This window comes from Metarhizium acridum (assembly GCF_019434415.1).
Source record: "Metarhizium acridum strain ARSEF 324 chromosome Unknown scaffold_319, whole genome shotgun sequence".
Taxonomy (NCBI): Eukaryota; Fungi; Ascomycota; class Sordariomycetes; order Hypocreales; family Clavicipitaceae; genus Metarhizium; species Metarhizium acridum.
The window spans coordinates 107024-119402 of record NW_027094026.1 but is presented as its reverse complement, the minus strand read 5'-3'; positions in this window follow the sequence as shown (position 1 = coordinate 119402).

Here is a 12379-nt window from a genome sequence, read left to right as displayed (position 1 = left end):
AAAAGCTTTAAAAAGCTTTTAAGTTATTATTACAAGTAAGTTTATATTATATTATTATATTATTTATATATAAGTTATATATTATACTAATATTAAGTTATTTTAGCTATAATATAAGCTTTTTTCATTATAAAGGCCTTATATCTCACATGAAAATATTATATTCTAATATAAAAAAAATATAATAAATAAGATTCAAAATCAAGTTAATAAAATAGGTTTTATATCTATTTAACTTAATATTTAAACTTTAATTAATTCTAAATTATATTTAAGGGTTATAGCTAATTGGTTAAACCCCTAATTTAACTTAGAATATTATTTAATTAGTAAGTATATTTATATTTATATTTATATTTATATTTATATTTATATTATTATTATTATTATTATTATTATTATTATTATTATTATTATTATTATTATTATTATTATTATTATTATTATTATTATTATTATTATTATTATTATTATTATTATTATTATTATTATTATTATTATTATTATTATTATTATTATTATTATTATTATTATTATTAATATTATTATTATTATTATTATTATTATTATTATTATTATTATAATTTAAAAGCTAATTATATATTAGGATTTAAATATTTACCTATTAGCTATACTAGCTATTTAATTAATTTAATTTTTAATGAATTATTAACTAAATATAATATAAACCCTAAAAAAATTATAAGGTTAATAGTTTATATATAAAATAATATTAATTTACTAACTTTTTAATTATTATAGCTTTATTAAAGATAATAGCTTTAATAATAACACCTTTTTATCTTCTTTTTTAAACTTATATTCTAAAAGGTATAAAAAGCCTTTAAATATTTATTATATAGCTTATATTTTTAAATATAATAGCTAAAGATATAATATTTATATTTATTAACGAAATAATAAATATTAAAAATATTAAAGATTATATAAATAGCGAATTTTTATATTATTTTACTAAAGAATTCAATGATTTATCTGCTAAAAAAAGAATAAAATTTAATAATTTAATTCCAGGTACTTATTATAATTTATAATACTTATTTTAAGTTATTTTATATAATTTAAGCTAATTATAAAATAGAAATTATTAAAAAAGTTAAAAGAATAGCTATTCTTATTAAAAATAACTAATAACTTTATTTATAATAGTTAAAAGCTTTAAAAGAAGCTAAAGATAAAGGATTTATTACTAGAAATAATAATCTTATAAAAATACTATTAAGTAAGTTATTAATTTTATATTATAAATATTATTTAAAGCTTTAAAAGCTTATAAATATTATTATTAATATTAATAAGTTATAATAAGTATTAATAACTAACTTTACTTATATTAGTAAACGTAATAAGATAAAATTTAACCTATAAAATGCTTTACACAGCTATTTTATTAGTAGAACCTATTAAAATATTATAGAAAAAAACGAATTTAATAGCTTTTAAAGATACTAGCTTAATTACGTAAAAATAGGCTAATTTAAATACTTAAATAAGTATTTTAGAGATTTTTAATTAGCTTATAATATAATTATAAAGCTAATGTTATAATACTATAAGTTTAATATATTTTTTCTTAATAAGAATTTATACTTTACTTTAAAATATATTAAAAGATTAAAAAAGCTAGCTTAAAAATATAAGTTTTATAATTTTATAATTTTATTTTAAATTATTAATCATTTTATAGCTAAATTATAAGATTATAAGAGGGACTAGAAGTTAGGTAGCTAAAGTAAGGGTAGCTATATTATAATAACTAAAGCTTATTCTATTTTCTAGTTATACGAGGTGTAAGGGATATAGTCTTAAAGCTTTTATTTTACGTAACGTTATTAATCGCGTTATAAGTAGGTAAGGTTCTCTAATTACCTTATAATTATTCCCCTTTACTTTAGCTAGGCGTTAAATAGCCTTAATAATCGCTTATTAGCTATATAATAGTATATTATTAATTAATATATAAATAATTTAAACGTTTGGTTAAGGTTAATCGCGTTATCACGTAATTAGTTATATATATAAGTTAATATAACCTCTTTATACTTTTATTAATTATTTCTCCCTTAAATATTATTACTTACCTTATTCTTTCTTATCTTACTTATTTAATTCTCTTTTTTCACCTAAGAAACCTTATTTTATTAAGCTAATTACCTATTATTTACTATTAAAATAGTAAATATTAGTATTAAGCGTTATTTTTATATATATTATTTACGTATAATAGTAAATACTTATTATTATAGCTTTTTAAAGAAGCTTAAACTCCTTTAAATTTCTTATACTTTTAATAATAACTTAAGCTTAAATACTAGCCTCTTTAAGCGCTATTAATAGTATATTATACGCGCTAATACGTGTAATTTAATTAGTTTATAACTTTAAAGGGTTTTCTTATAATTTTACTATATTTTTATTAACGTTTATATAGCTTATTCCTATTATAATTAAAGATATAGTTAATCTCTTATACCTTTTAAGTTACCTTTAATAGCTTATAATTACCTTAATCTTAAAGAATAAGAATAATAGGAATAATAACGTTAATTATATTTTTTCGCGTGTAACTTATATACGCTTTACCTAGCTTTTACTAGAAATTATTTATAGCTTTAACTATATTAAAACCGTTTATTATATTACCTATAAGCTAACTAATATAATAAAGAGCTTATAAGTGCGTTTTTTCTTAATTTATTATAATATATTTATTAATTAATTCTCTTCTTTTATTCGCTTAAAGTACCTACTATTAGTATATAATAGCTTAAAAGTAGCTTTTAATTACTTAAATTCCCTCTTTATAATTTAATAATATAAGTAAACTTCTTTATTAATAACTTCTTATTATTTTACTTATTAATTATTATTAAGTAAATTATAATTAAGTCTTTAATAAATAAAAAGTAACTTAAGTCTTATATTTACGCCTATTTAATTTAAGTTATATTATTTAAGTAATAATAATTTATTACCTTTATAATAGTATAAAGAAGGTAATTATTATTAATAAATTTAGTAATAACTTACTTAAAAAAGGTGCTTTAAATGCTTTTTTATTAATTCTCTTTACGCTTTAAGCGTTATTTTATTTATTCTTTATTTAATAGTTTATTAGCTTAAAAATTAAGATAAATAAAATTAATAATAATAAAAGTATAATCGTTTAATTTTCACGTAATAGTCTTTTACTTATAGTTTTCTTATAACGTTTTATTAGCTTTTTATTTATTTTTATTTTATTAAAACGTAATAATTACCTTAAATATATTAATTATATCTTTAATAGCTACCTATTAATTATACTTAAAGAGTTATCTCTTTTACTTTACTGTAACGGTGGCTTAGGTTCTAAGGCATAGTAGGTCTATTTCTTAGGAAGTAAGTTAGGTTAAATGCTATAGAGTAGCTTTTAAGTAGTATTATAATAAGGCTATTAAGAGTATAACTCTTAATAGTAAAATTATTACTTAAATTAATTAATAGAGATTTAAATTACCTAATTATAAAAATACCCTCTTCTTAAGTACTCGTTTATCTCTTTATTATAGTTTTAAATTATTTAAATCGCCTAATAATCCTAATAATCCTATCTTATTAAATTATTTACATAATCTAATAAGCTATTACGTAACCTAATGTTCTTATTAGTTAACGGCTATACCTACCCTTACTAGTACGGCCTAGCTTCCCGCGTCTCGTATAGTAACGTTTATAATATAATACCCCTTCTTTATTAGTCTTATCCTTAAGGCTATTAAAGTAGGTTAACTAGGGGTTTTTAGGTAATTTTCCCTTCTTTATTCTCCTTATATATTATTATATTAACTAATTATATCTTAAGACCTCCTATTTAATCCCATAAACTTTCTCGTAAAATAAATAAGCGAAACGCCCTTCTTAAGTTAATAATTAGAAACCTAGTTAATATACTTGCTTATTTCTTTTACTAAGATTAAGGCCTTTAAAATTATAAGGCGTTTAACGTAAACTCGTTCTATTATTATAAGTGTATTTATTTAAATAGGTTTTACTATAACATGAATTCTCTTACCTTATAGTAGTTACGTTATATTGTACCTAACACTAAAAAGCTAAGTTTAAACTAAAAGCTACTAAGAAAGAACTTAAAAAGGCGAGCGTTAAGATACGTTACTTACGAAAATAAAAGAAATTATAGCTTAAGAAAATAATACGTATAGTTACACGCGGTATTAATAACGTTAAAGAGTTAAAGCATATAAAACGTAAGGAAGCGGAATAGCTTTAAAAGACTATAAGGGTCCTTTTTACTTCTTTTAAGAATCTAAATCTTACTTTAATTTATTTCTTAAATACTAAGTTTAATATTAAGTTATTAGGCGGTACTTAAAAGATTAATTAGAATACGTTTCTTAAAAATAAAATTATTTAAGTAACGTTAAGTAATTCGTAAGATTTTTAGCTGGTTCCTAGGTATTTTTAGAGTTTAAATATCCCTTTTATTTAATAAGATAATAGTAATTCTTTATATCTTTTTAAGCTTTAAGTATTCGTTTAACTTTATATTTATTAGTATCTTCTATTATAATATTTATAGCAATTATAGATTTATCTAGTGCTTTCTCTAATAGTAATATATAAAATATAGGATAGATTCTCATTTTATTTAATAATAATAGTTTATAGTTAATATTTAAGATTTTTCATTTAATAAGAAATAGTTTAATCTTCTTTTAATTAAGTTTATTATTAGGTTGCTTAGTTTTAATGTTTTTACGAATAAGGTATACTTTATATCTCTTCTTTAAAATTAGCGCTAGTAATCTCTTTTTATTCGCGTAGTATTTTATTTAGTTCTATAAAAATATCTATTCCTATTATAAGTGTTTTTATATTTCTATTATAGTTACTATATACGTTATAGCTGCTAGCGCGTTTATATTCTATATTATATATGTCTTAATAATAGGGTTAAATTTATAATTTACCCTAAATAGTAATATCTTTATATTATTAATCTTAGAGCTATTATAAGCCTATTATACTAGTAGTAGCTATTTTACCTAATTATTCTATTAGTAGTTAATATAGCTTCGTAGATATTATTTAAGTATTTAGTTTAAGATTTCTATTTATCTATTTAATTATAGGTAAAATACTATTAATAAGCTTTATTTAATCTTTATAGTTTCTATAAGGCATTTCTAAAAGTTTAAGGTAAATAATTTATTATAATCTAATATAAGCTTTATTAGTAATTCGTGTTATATAATAATTATTTTAAAGAATATATACGCTAAGTCCTTAGTGTTACTTAATTTCTTATATAGAATATAGTAGGCGTATTTTATAAGTTTATCTATAATAACTAAAATACTATTATAAGCTACTCCTATTATAGGTTCTTTTAACTTTAGTAGTTTAACGATAAAGTCTATTATAATAGTTTACTATACTCTTTTAGGTGGTAATATTAGTTGTAATTCTTCGTATAATACGTGTCACGCTAATTTTGCTTTATTACATGTATTGTATTTCTTAATAACTTCTTATATTATTTTTTTACTTTCTAGGAAGTCGTATAATCTTTTTAGCCTATTAATCGTTTTCCTTACACCTTAATATTCGTGTAATAGGTGCTCATGTATTTTCTTAATAAGCTATTCTTAAAGTATACTAGAAATATACTACTATTTATTATATAAGAAGGTCTTACCTTTCTTAAATAAATACGTTTTTATTTTTTAATTATTTAAGTAGCTATTATTCTTAATATATAATACGATCTATTACATTTATATTTTATTTAGCTTAACTTATTATATTATATTAATTTCTTAGGTGCCTAATATAAGGTTTTTATTCTTAGTAGCGCGTAGTAAAGGTATATTACTTACTTACTTATTTAATTTTAAATTCTCTTTTTAGCTAAGCGCGTTTACTCTTTCGTTTTTAAATCCTTTATAATATATAATCTTAAAGTTATAATTTATAAGGGTTTTATACTATTTAATCTATTATTTATTTAAATCCTTTATAGTTAAGAATAATATAAGATTCTTATAGTTAATATAAACCTTAATTTAATACTTTACTTCTATAAGATAGTATCTTTATTCTTTAAAGCACTTAATAATAGCTATAAGTTCTTTATTATAGATTCTATAATTAAGTTTAAGTTTATAGAGTTTCTTTAAGAAGAATATAACTAGGTGTAATCTTCCCTAATTATCTTATTATTTAAGCTATTTACCTAGTATAAAGTTTAAGGCGTTTATTTTAAGCTTATAAGGTTTATCCTAATTAGGTACTTTTAATATAAGTTCTAACGTAATTAAATCTTTTATTTTTTAGAATATTATAGCTTTTAGTTTATTTTATTAAAAGTTAACTTCTTTCTTTATTAGGTTTATAAGAGGTTATAAAATATCTTTATATTCGCTTAAGAACTTATAATAGAAGTTTATAAATACTATAAATTCTTTAACTTCTTTTAAATTCTTTAATATAAGCTATTCCTTAATAGTTTTAATCTTATTTAGGCTTATTTATATTTCTTCGTGTATAAGCACGTACTCTAAAAAGTGTATAGTATTCTAGTAGAACTAGTATTTTAAGGCTTTAATTAAGAGTTTATTATTCTATAGAGTTTATAATACCTTATATATATGTTATTTATATTTCTTAAGGGTATTTAAGTAAATAAGAATATTATTAAGATATATAATTATAAATACTCCTAGTTATTTTTATAAGATTATATTAATTATTCTTTAAAAGGTTACTAGTATATTAGTAAGCCTAAAAGATATTACTAGATATTTATAGTATTCTTTACTAGTTTAGAATGCTATTATTTACTTGTAGCCTTCTTTTATTCGTATAAGATTATAGGCTTCTTTTAAGTTAAGTGTAGTAAACCATTTAGCTTTTTTAACTTTATCTCTAATTTCTATTATAAGTGGTAATAGGTATTAATTCTTAATTATAATTTTATTTAAGTGTTAGTAATTAATATATAATTATAGTTTCCCGTTCTTCTTTAATACCTATAGGATTAGGTATTCTATTAGGGACTCTAATAGTCGTATATATCCCTTTTATAGCATATCCTTTAAATACTTCTTAAGCGCCTTATCTTACTTAGGGTTTTAAGGATAAATTTTATTAAATATTAGTTTAATATTAAGCTAGAGTTTAATCTTATAATCCTAGCGTAAATGCTCTAATAGTCTTATTTTTAGCTCTTTATTAAATAGCTTACTATACTTTAAGTATTTCTTAGAAATCTTTATTATCTTAGCTTTAGGCTCTTTAGTAATTACGTATATTCCTAGAGGCCTATTATAGTTTAAATAAGGTGCTTTTTATAGGCTACTCTCTACTTTATAATTGTATTCTAGTAAATTCTATTAAAGTTAATTAGTTCTTTAATTAACTTATAAATTACTCGCTTATAACTAGGGTATCCCTAATATAATATTATATTTTAAGATTACTATAATATTTAATGTAACTTAGTGTTTTATACCTTATATATTAACTAAAAGCTACGTAACTTTTATATTAATTACTTCTTAGCTATACTTTACTATAGTTTCTTTTATAATTATAAGTTAATAGAGCTTATCTTTAGGTGTTTAAGGTAATTATAATTTATTAACGAGATTTAGCGAGATAAAATTTCCTTATACTCTACTATTAATTATTACCTAAATCCTTTATTCTATTATAGTTATATTAATTATAAGGTATACTATACTATTAATATTTATAGTATATAAAGACCTGTTAAATCTCCGTTAAGAAATTAGTTTTAATTATAATAATAGCTGTTATTTTCTAATTTATTAATTCTATTCTTATATTATTCTTTAGCGCGTTATTTTAAGCGTTATTATTAGTGGTTATTCTTTAACGTATTATTAAAGCTTTCTTAGTAATTACTTAATCTACTATTTATATTAATTAAACTTAAGCTAAGCGAGTTACTTATAGTTATATAGTTCTCTTTCTCCTTATATTATAAGGTTATAGCTTAGGTAATATATACGTTATTCTTAATATAATATAACTCCTCGTTTAATATCTTTAAATTAATTCGTTGTAATTTTAGTTGTATTATAAGGGTTATTCTTCTTCTCTTTTATTCTCGTAGAAACTATTTACTACCTTACTTACTATTAAGGTGCGTGTAGTAATTATTATTATAATAGAAGGTTTAATTAAGGAGTTTATATTTAATTTTAGGTTTATCTTTCTTAATTAAATAATTCTCTTTTTCTTAAATTTATTCTAGTAAAGGTTTACTTTTTAGTAAGGGTATCTAGTGTTTCTAAAAGTTATTAGGTACTAGTTAGGTTTTAAATTTCTAATCTTTATTTAAACTAGTATTATTTATTAACGTATAGTTTCCTTTATTACTTATTATACTAAGATTTCGCGTAGGTAAGTTTTCTTAGTTTATGGTATAAAGCTTTCTGCCTTTAGGAATTAGCTTTTATAGCTTCTTTAAGGCTCTATATTTATTTATAAAGTGTTTAGTCTTACTATAATTATAATAAGTCTTTCCCCTTTTCTTATTTATAGCGTTAAGTTCTATAGGTCTAGCGTAGTACCTATATACTATTAATATTTAGCGTAGCTTATTACTATTAGGTTTATTAAACCTAGTATATAATCTGAATTTCCTATAACTTTTTTCGTAATGTTACTTGTATAAACGGTTATTTACCTTAATAATTATTTTAATAAAGTTATTAAATAACTTAGAATAATCTTCTTAATAAATATTATTCTTTACTTCTTCTTTAAGTTCTTAATAAAAGACTTCTATTTTAGGTTTAATATTCTAGTTAAGTTTTACTATAATACGTTTAAATTCCCTAGTATAATAAGCTATAGATTTAGTTTACTTAAGTTAAGTAAGCTATCGTGTAGCTTCTTTATACTTATTAGGGTTTTTAAATGTAGTAAGAAGTTATTCTTTAAAGGTTTTATAATTAAAGAAGATATAAATAACTTTTACTTTAACTTTAACGCTATACTTAAGATATACGCGAAGAGTTAGCTTTTACTACTCTATTACTTTTCTAGTTAAAAGGTTACTAATATAAAGAATTTATAACTTAGATATTATATAGATTTTTTTATTAACTTATAGGTAAGCTTAGGCTTATATAAGAAAGTTCCTTACATTACCCTTATAATTATTATATGATTTAGGCTTAGAGAATTTTAGTATATTATTATTATTAATAGAGAATATAAGTGTAAGATTTTAAACTATTATAAGTTTCTCTTCTTATACCTTAAGTTTTTCGTAGAGATTATTCTATTAGTTAAGAAGCTATTAATTCTACTTCTTAAGCTTAGTAATCTTATTATAAAGGTACTTTATTATCTCCCTAGAATTAATAGTCTTTTCGCTTAAAGTAAATATCTTAAAAGTTATTACTACTTAAAGTTTTAAGGTAACTTATTAAATAAGATTAATTAAAATATAATAATAGCTTAGGTTCTAAGGTATAATAGGTTTATTTCTTAGAAAGTAAGTTAAGTTAAATGCTATAAAGTAGCTTTTAAGCAGTATTATAATAAGGCCGTTAAGAGTATAACTCTTAATAGTAAAACTATTACTTAAATTAATTAATAAAGATCTAAACTACCTAATTATAGAAATACCCCCTTCTTAAGTACTTGTTTATCTCTCTATTATAGTCCTAGATTATTTAGATCGCCTAATAATTCTAATAATCCCGTCTTATTAGATTATTTACATGATCTAATAAGCTATCACGTGACCTGATATCCTTATTAGTTAGCGGCTGTGCCTACCCTTGCCAGTGCGGCCTAGCTTCCCGCGTCTCGTGTAGTGACGTTCGTAACATTTACTAGGTAATAGGTATTTTCTTAAAACTCTTTTTAATTCTTAACTTCTTTAACTTTATACTTTTTATTATTCTCTTTAAGATTTAGTATTAAAAGTAAGTTTTTACTAGTATTTTCTTACTTTTTTTATAGCTTTAATAGGCTAATATAAAAGATATTATAAAGGTAATTATATTATTCTAATAGTATTAAGTAATATACCTATTTTCTAATAGTTTTTAGAATTTAAAAGGGTTTAATATAATAAAAGATAAGCTTTTATTTTCTTATCTTAAATTTAATATTCTTTATAATTAAGCCTATTAAGTTTCTCTTATATAAGGTAAAAGGTATATATTATTAATTATAATACTTCGCTTAAAATTCTATAGCTTTTTATTAGTTAATTTAAAGTTATTCTTATACTTTTTTAAGCTTAATTATATAGGTTTTTATAATAAATACTCTCTTTTAATAAGCTTTAACCTTTAAGTAAAAGTAAAACTTTAAGTTATATCTTATTAAACTATAATTAAGTAAGTAATTTATTATATTACTCTTCGCGTTATTATAGGTAAATTAGGCTTATAATAGTAATTATACTTATATTAGCTAATTACCTATAATATAATAATATAAGTAATACTTTATAATTTAATTTATTCTTTTTATTTACCCGTTTATTTATAGGTAAAAAGCTATTAAAAGCTTTTTTTTTATCCTAAATAAATAATAAAGGTTTAACTAGAATTAACTAGTAAATATTAGCTTTTTATTAAAGATAATACTTTTTAATACGTTAAATTAAAGTTTAACTTTATAGTAAAAGAGTTCTATTAGTTTTATAGCGTTAATAATAGTATTAATTACTAAGAAAAGAGAATACTTAATTAATTAATCTATTATTATTAGTATTACATTAATACTTTACCTAAGATACTTTATCTTAAATAGCTTTATTATAAAGTTTATTAATATTTTAACTTAAGGTTACCGTAAAATTAATAGTAATTTAAGCGCGTTATATAAGTAATATTATTAAGTTATTACCTCTTAATAAACTATATAGCTTATAATATAATCTTTTACTTTACCTTATATATATAGCTAATAAAAGTTATATTATAATAGTTCTAAGGTTCTTTTTATTTTAAAGTAACTTACTAGTAAATTATTATAATATAGCTTAAGTAACTTTTAACGTATCTTTAAATCTTAGAGTATAGCTACTTTATTCTTATATAATAAAAGATTACTCTTATCTTTTATTTAATTCTTCTTTTCTCTTTATTTTATTATTAACTTATTAATAAATTACTTTTATATATTTAAGTTATAGCTTTAAGCTTAAAGTAAAAGTTCTTTAAGTAGTATAATTAATTTATCTCTATAAATTAACTATTACCTTATAATATACTTTACTTAACTTCACGTAATTATACTTATTACACTTACTTTCTTCTTAAATTTATTAATAAAATAAGTAATAATTATTAAACTTATAATAGTTACTTAACTTATATAAGCTAAATACCCCTCTTTTAAAGGTTTTAAAGCTTTATATATTTAATTAAACGTTAGCTTCTTATTATAATTTTTATAGTTTCTTAAGGTATTCTTTACTTCTTCTTAAATAATTATTAGCTTCTTTTATAAGTTTAATAATAGCTCTTTATTAAATATAGCTTTACCTTTATAATTAAGTTACCTTAATAGCTTATTTATTAGGTTACTTTTATTAGATTAATACTTAATAATAAAGTTAAAGGGTAATAAGAATATATACTAATAAGCTTAATACTTATTTAGCTTAGGTTATCTTATAAATATTTAAAGGTTGTAATAGTCTAATAGAACCTTAATTAGGTTTATTACCCCTTTTATATAATATTACTAGTATTTAAATAATTCTATTATAATAAATAATTCTTAGTTTAATATTTTATAATTTCTTTTTATATTAATAAACTTTTAAGATTAAAATATAATAAGGTAATATTATCTCTTATTATTTAATTATAAGAGAATTTTAATTATTATAAAGTTAAACGCGTTTATCTTAATTTAAATTATCTTACTTAAATTATAATATTAAAGGAGAGAGGCCTTTATAAAGGTATTCTTTAAATAGTTAAACGCTAGTTATTTTTTACTTATAAAGGTTAGGTAATTAAGCTTCTTACTATTTTAGCTTCTCTTTAATAAGGCGTTTAAAAGTGCTATTATCTTAAAGTAACTCTATATAAATTATTAATAAAAGTTATAAAATTCTAAGAATACTTATATCTTATAATACGTAATTAATTCTTTTTATTCTTAAATAATTTATACTCGTTTTAAATTTATTAAAAGGCTATTAATTAATAAAATAAACCTTAGAAATTCTATAAAGATTTAATAAAAGGTATACTTAAATAACTTTATAAATAGCTTAATTACTCTTATTTATTCTAATATTTAGGTAATATAAGAGGTATATTTCTCTCTTATTTTTAAGAAGATTAAA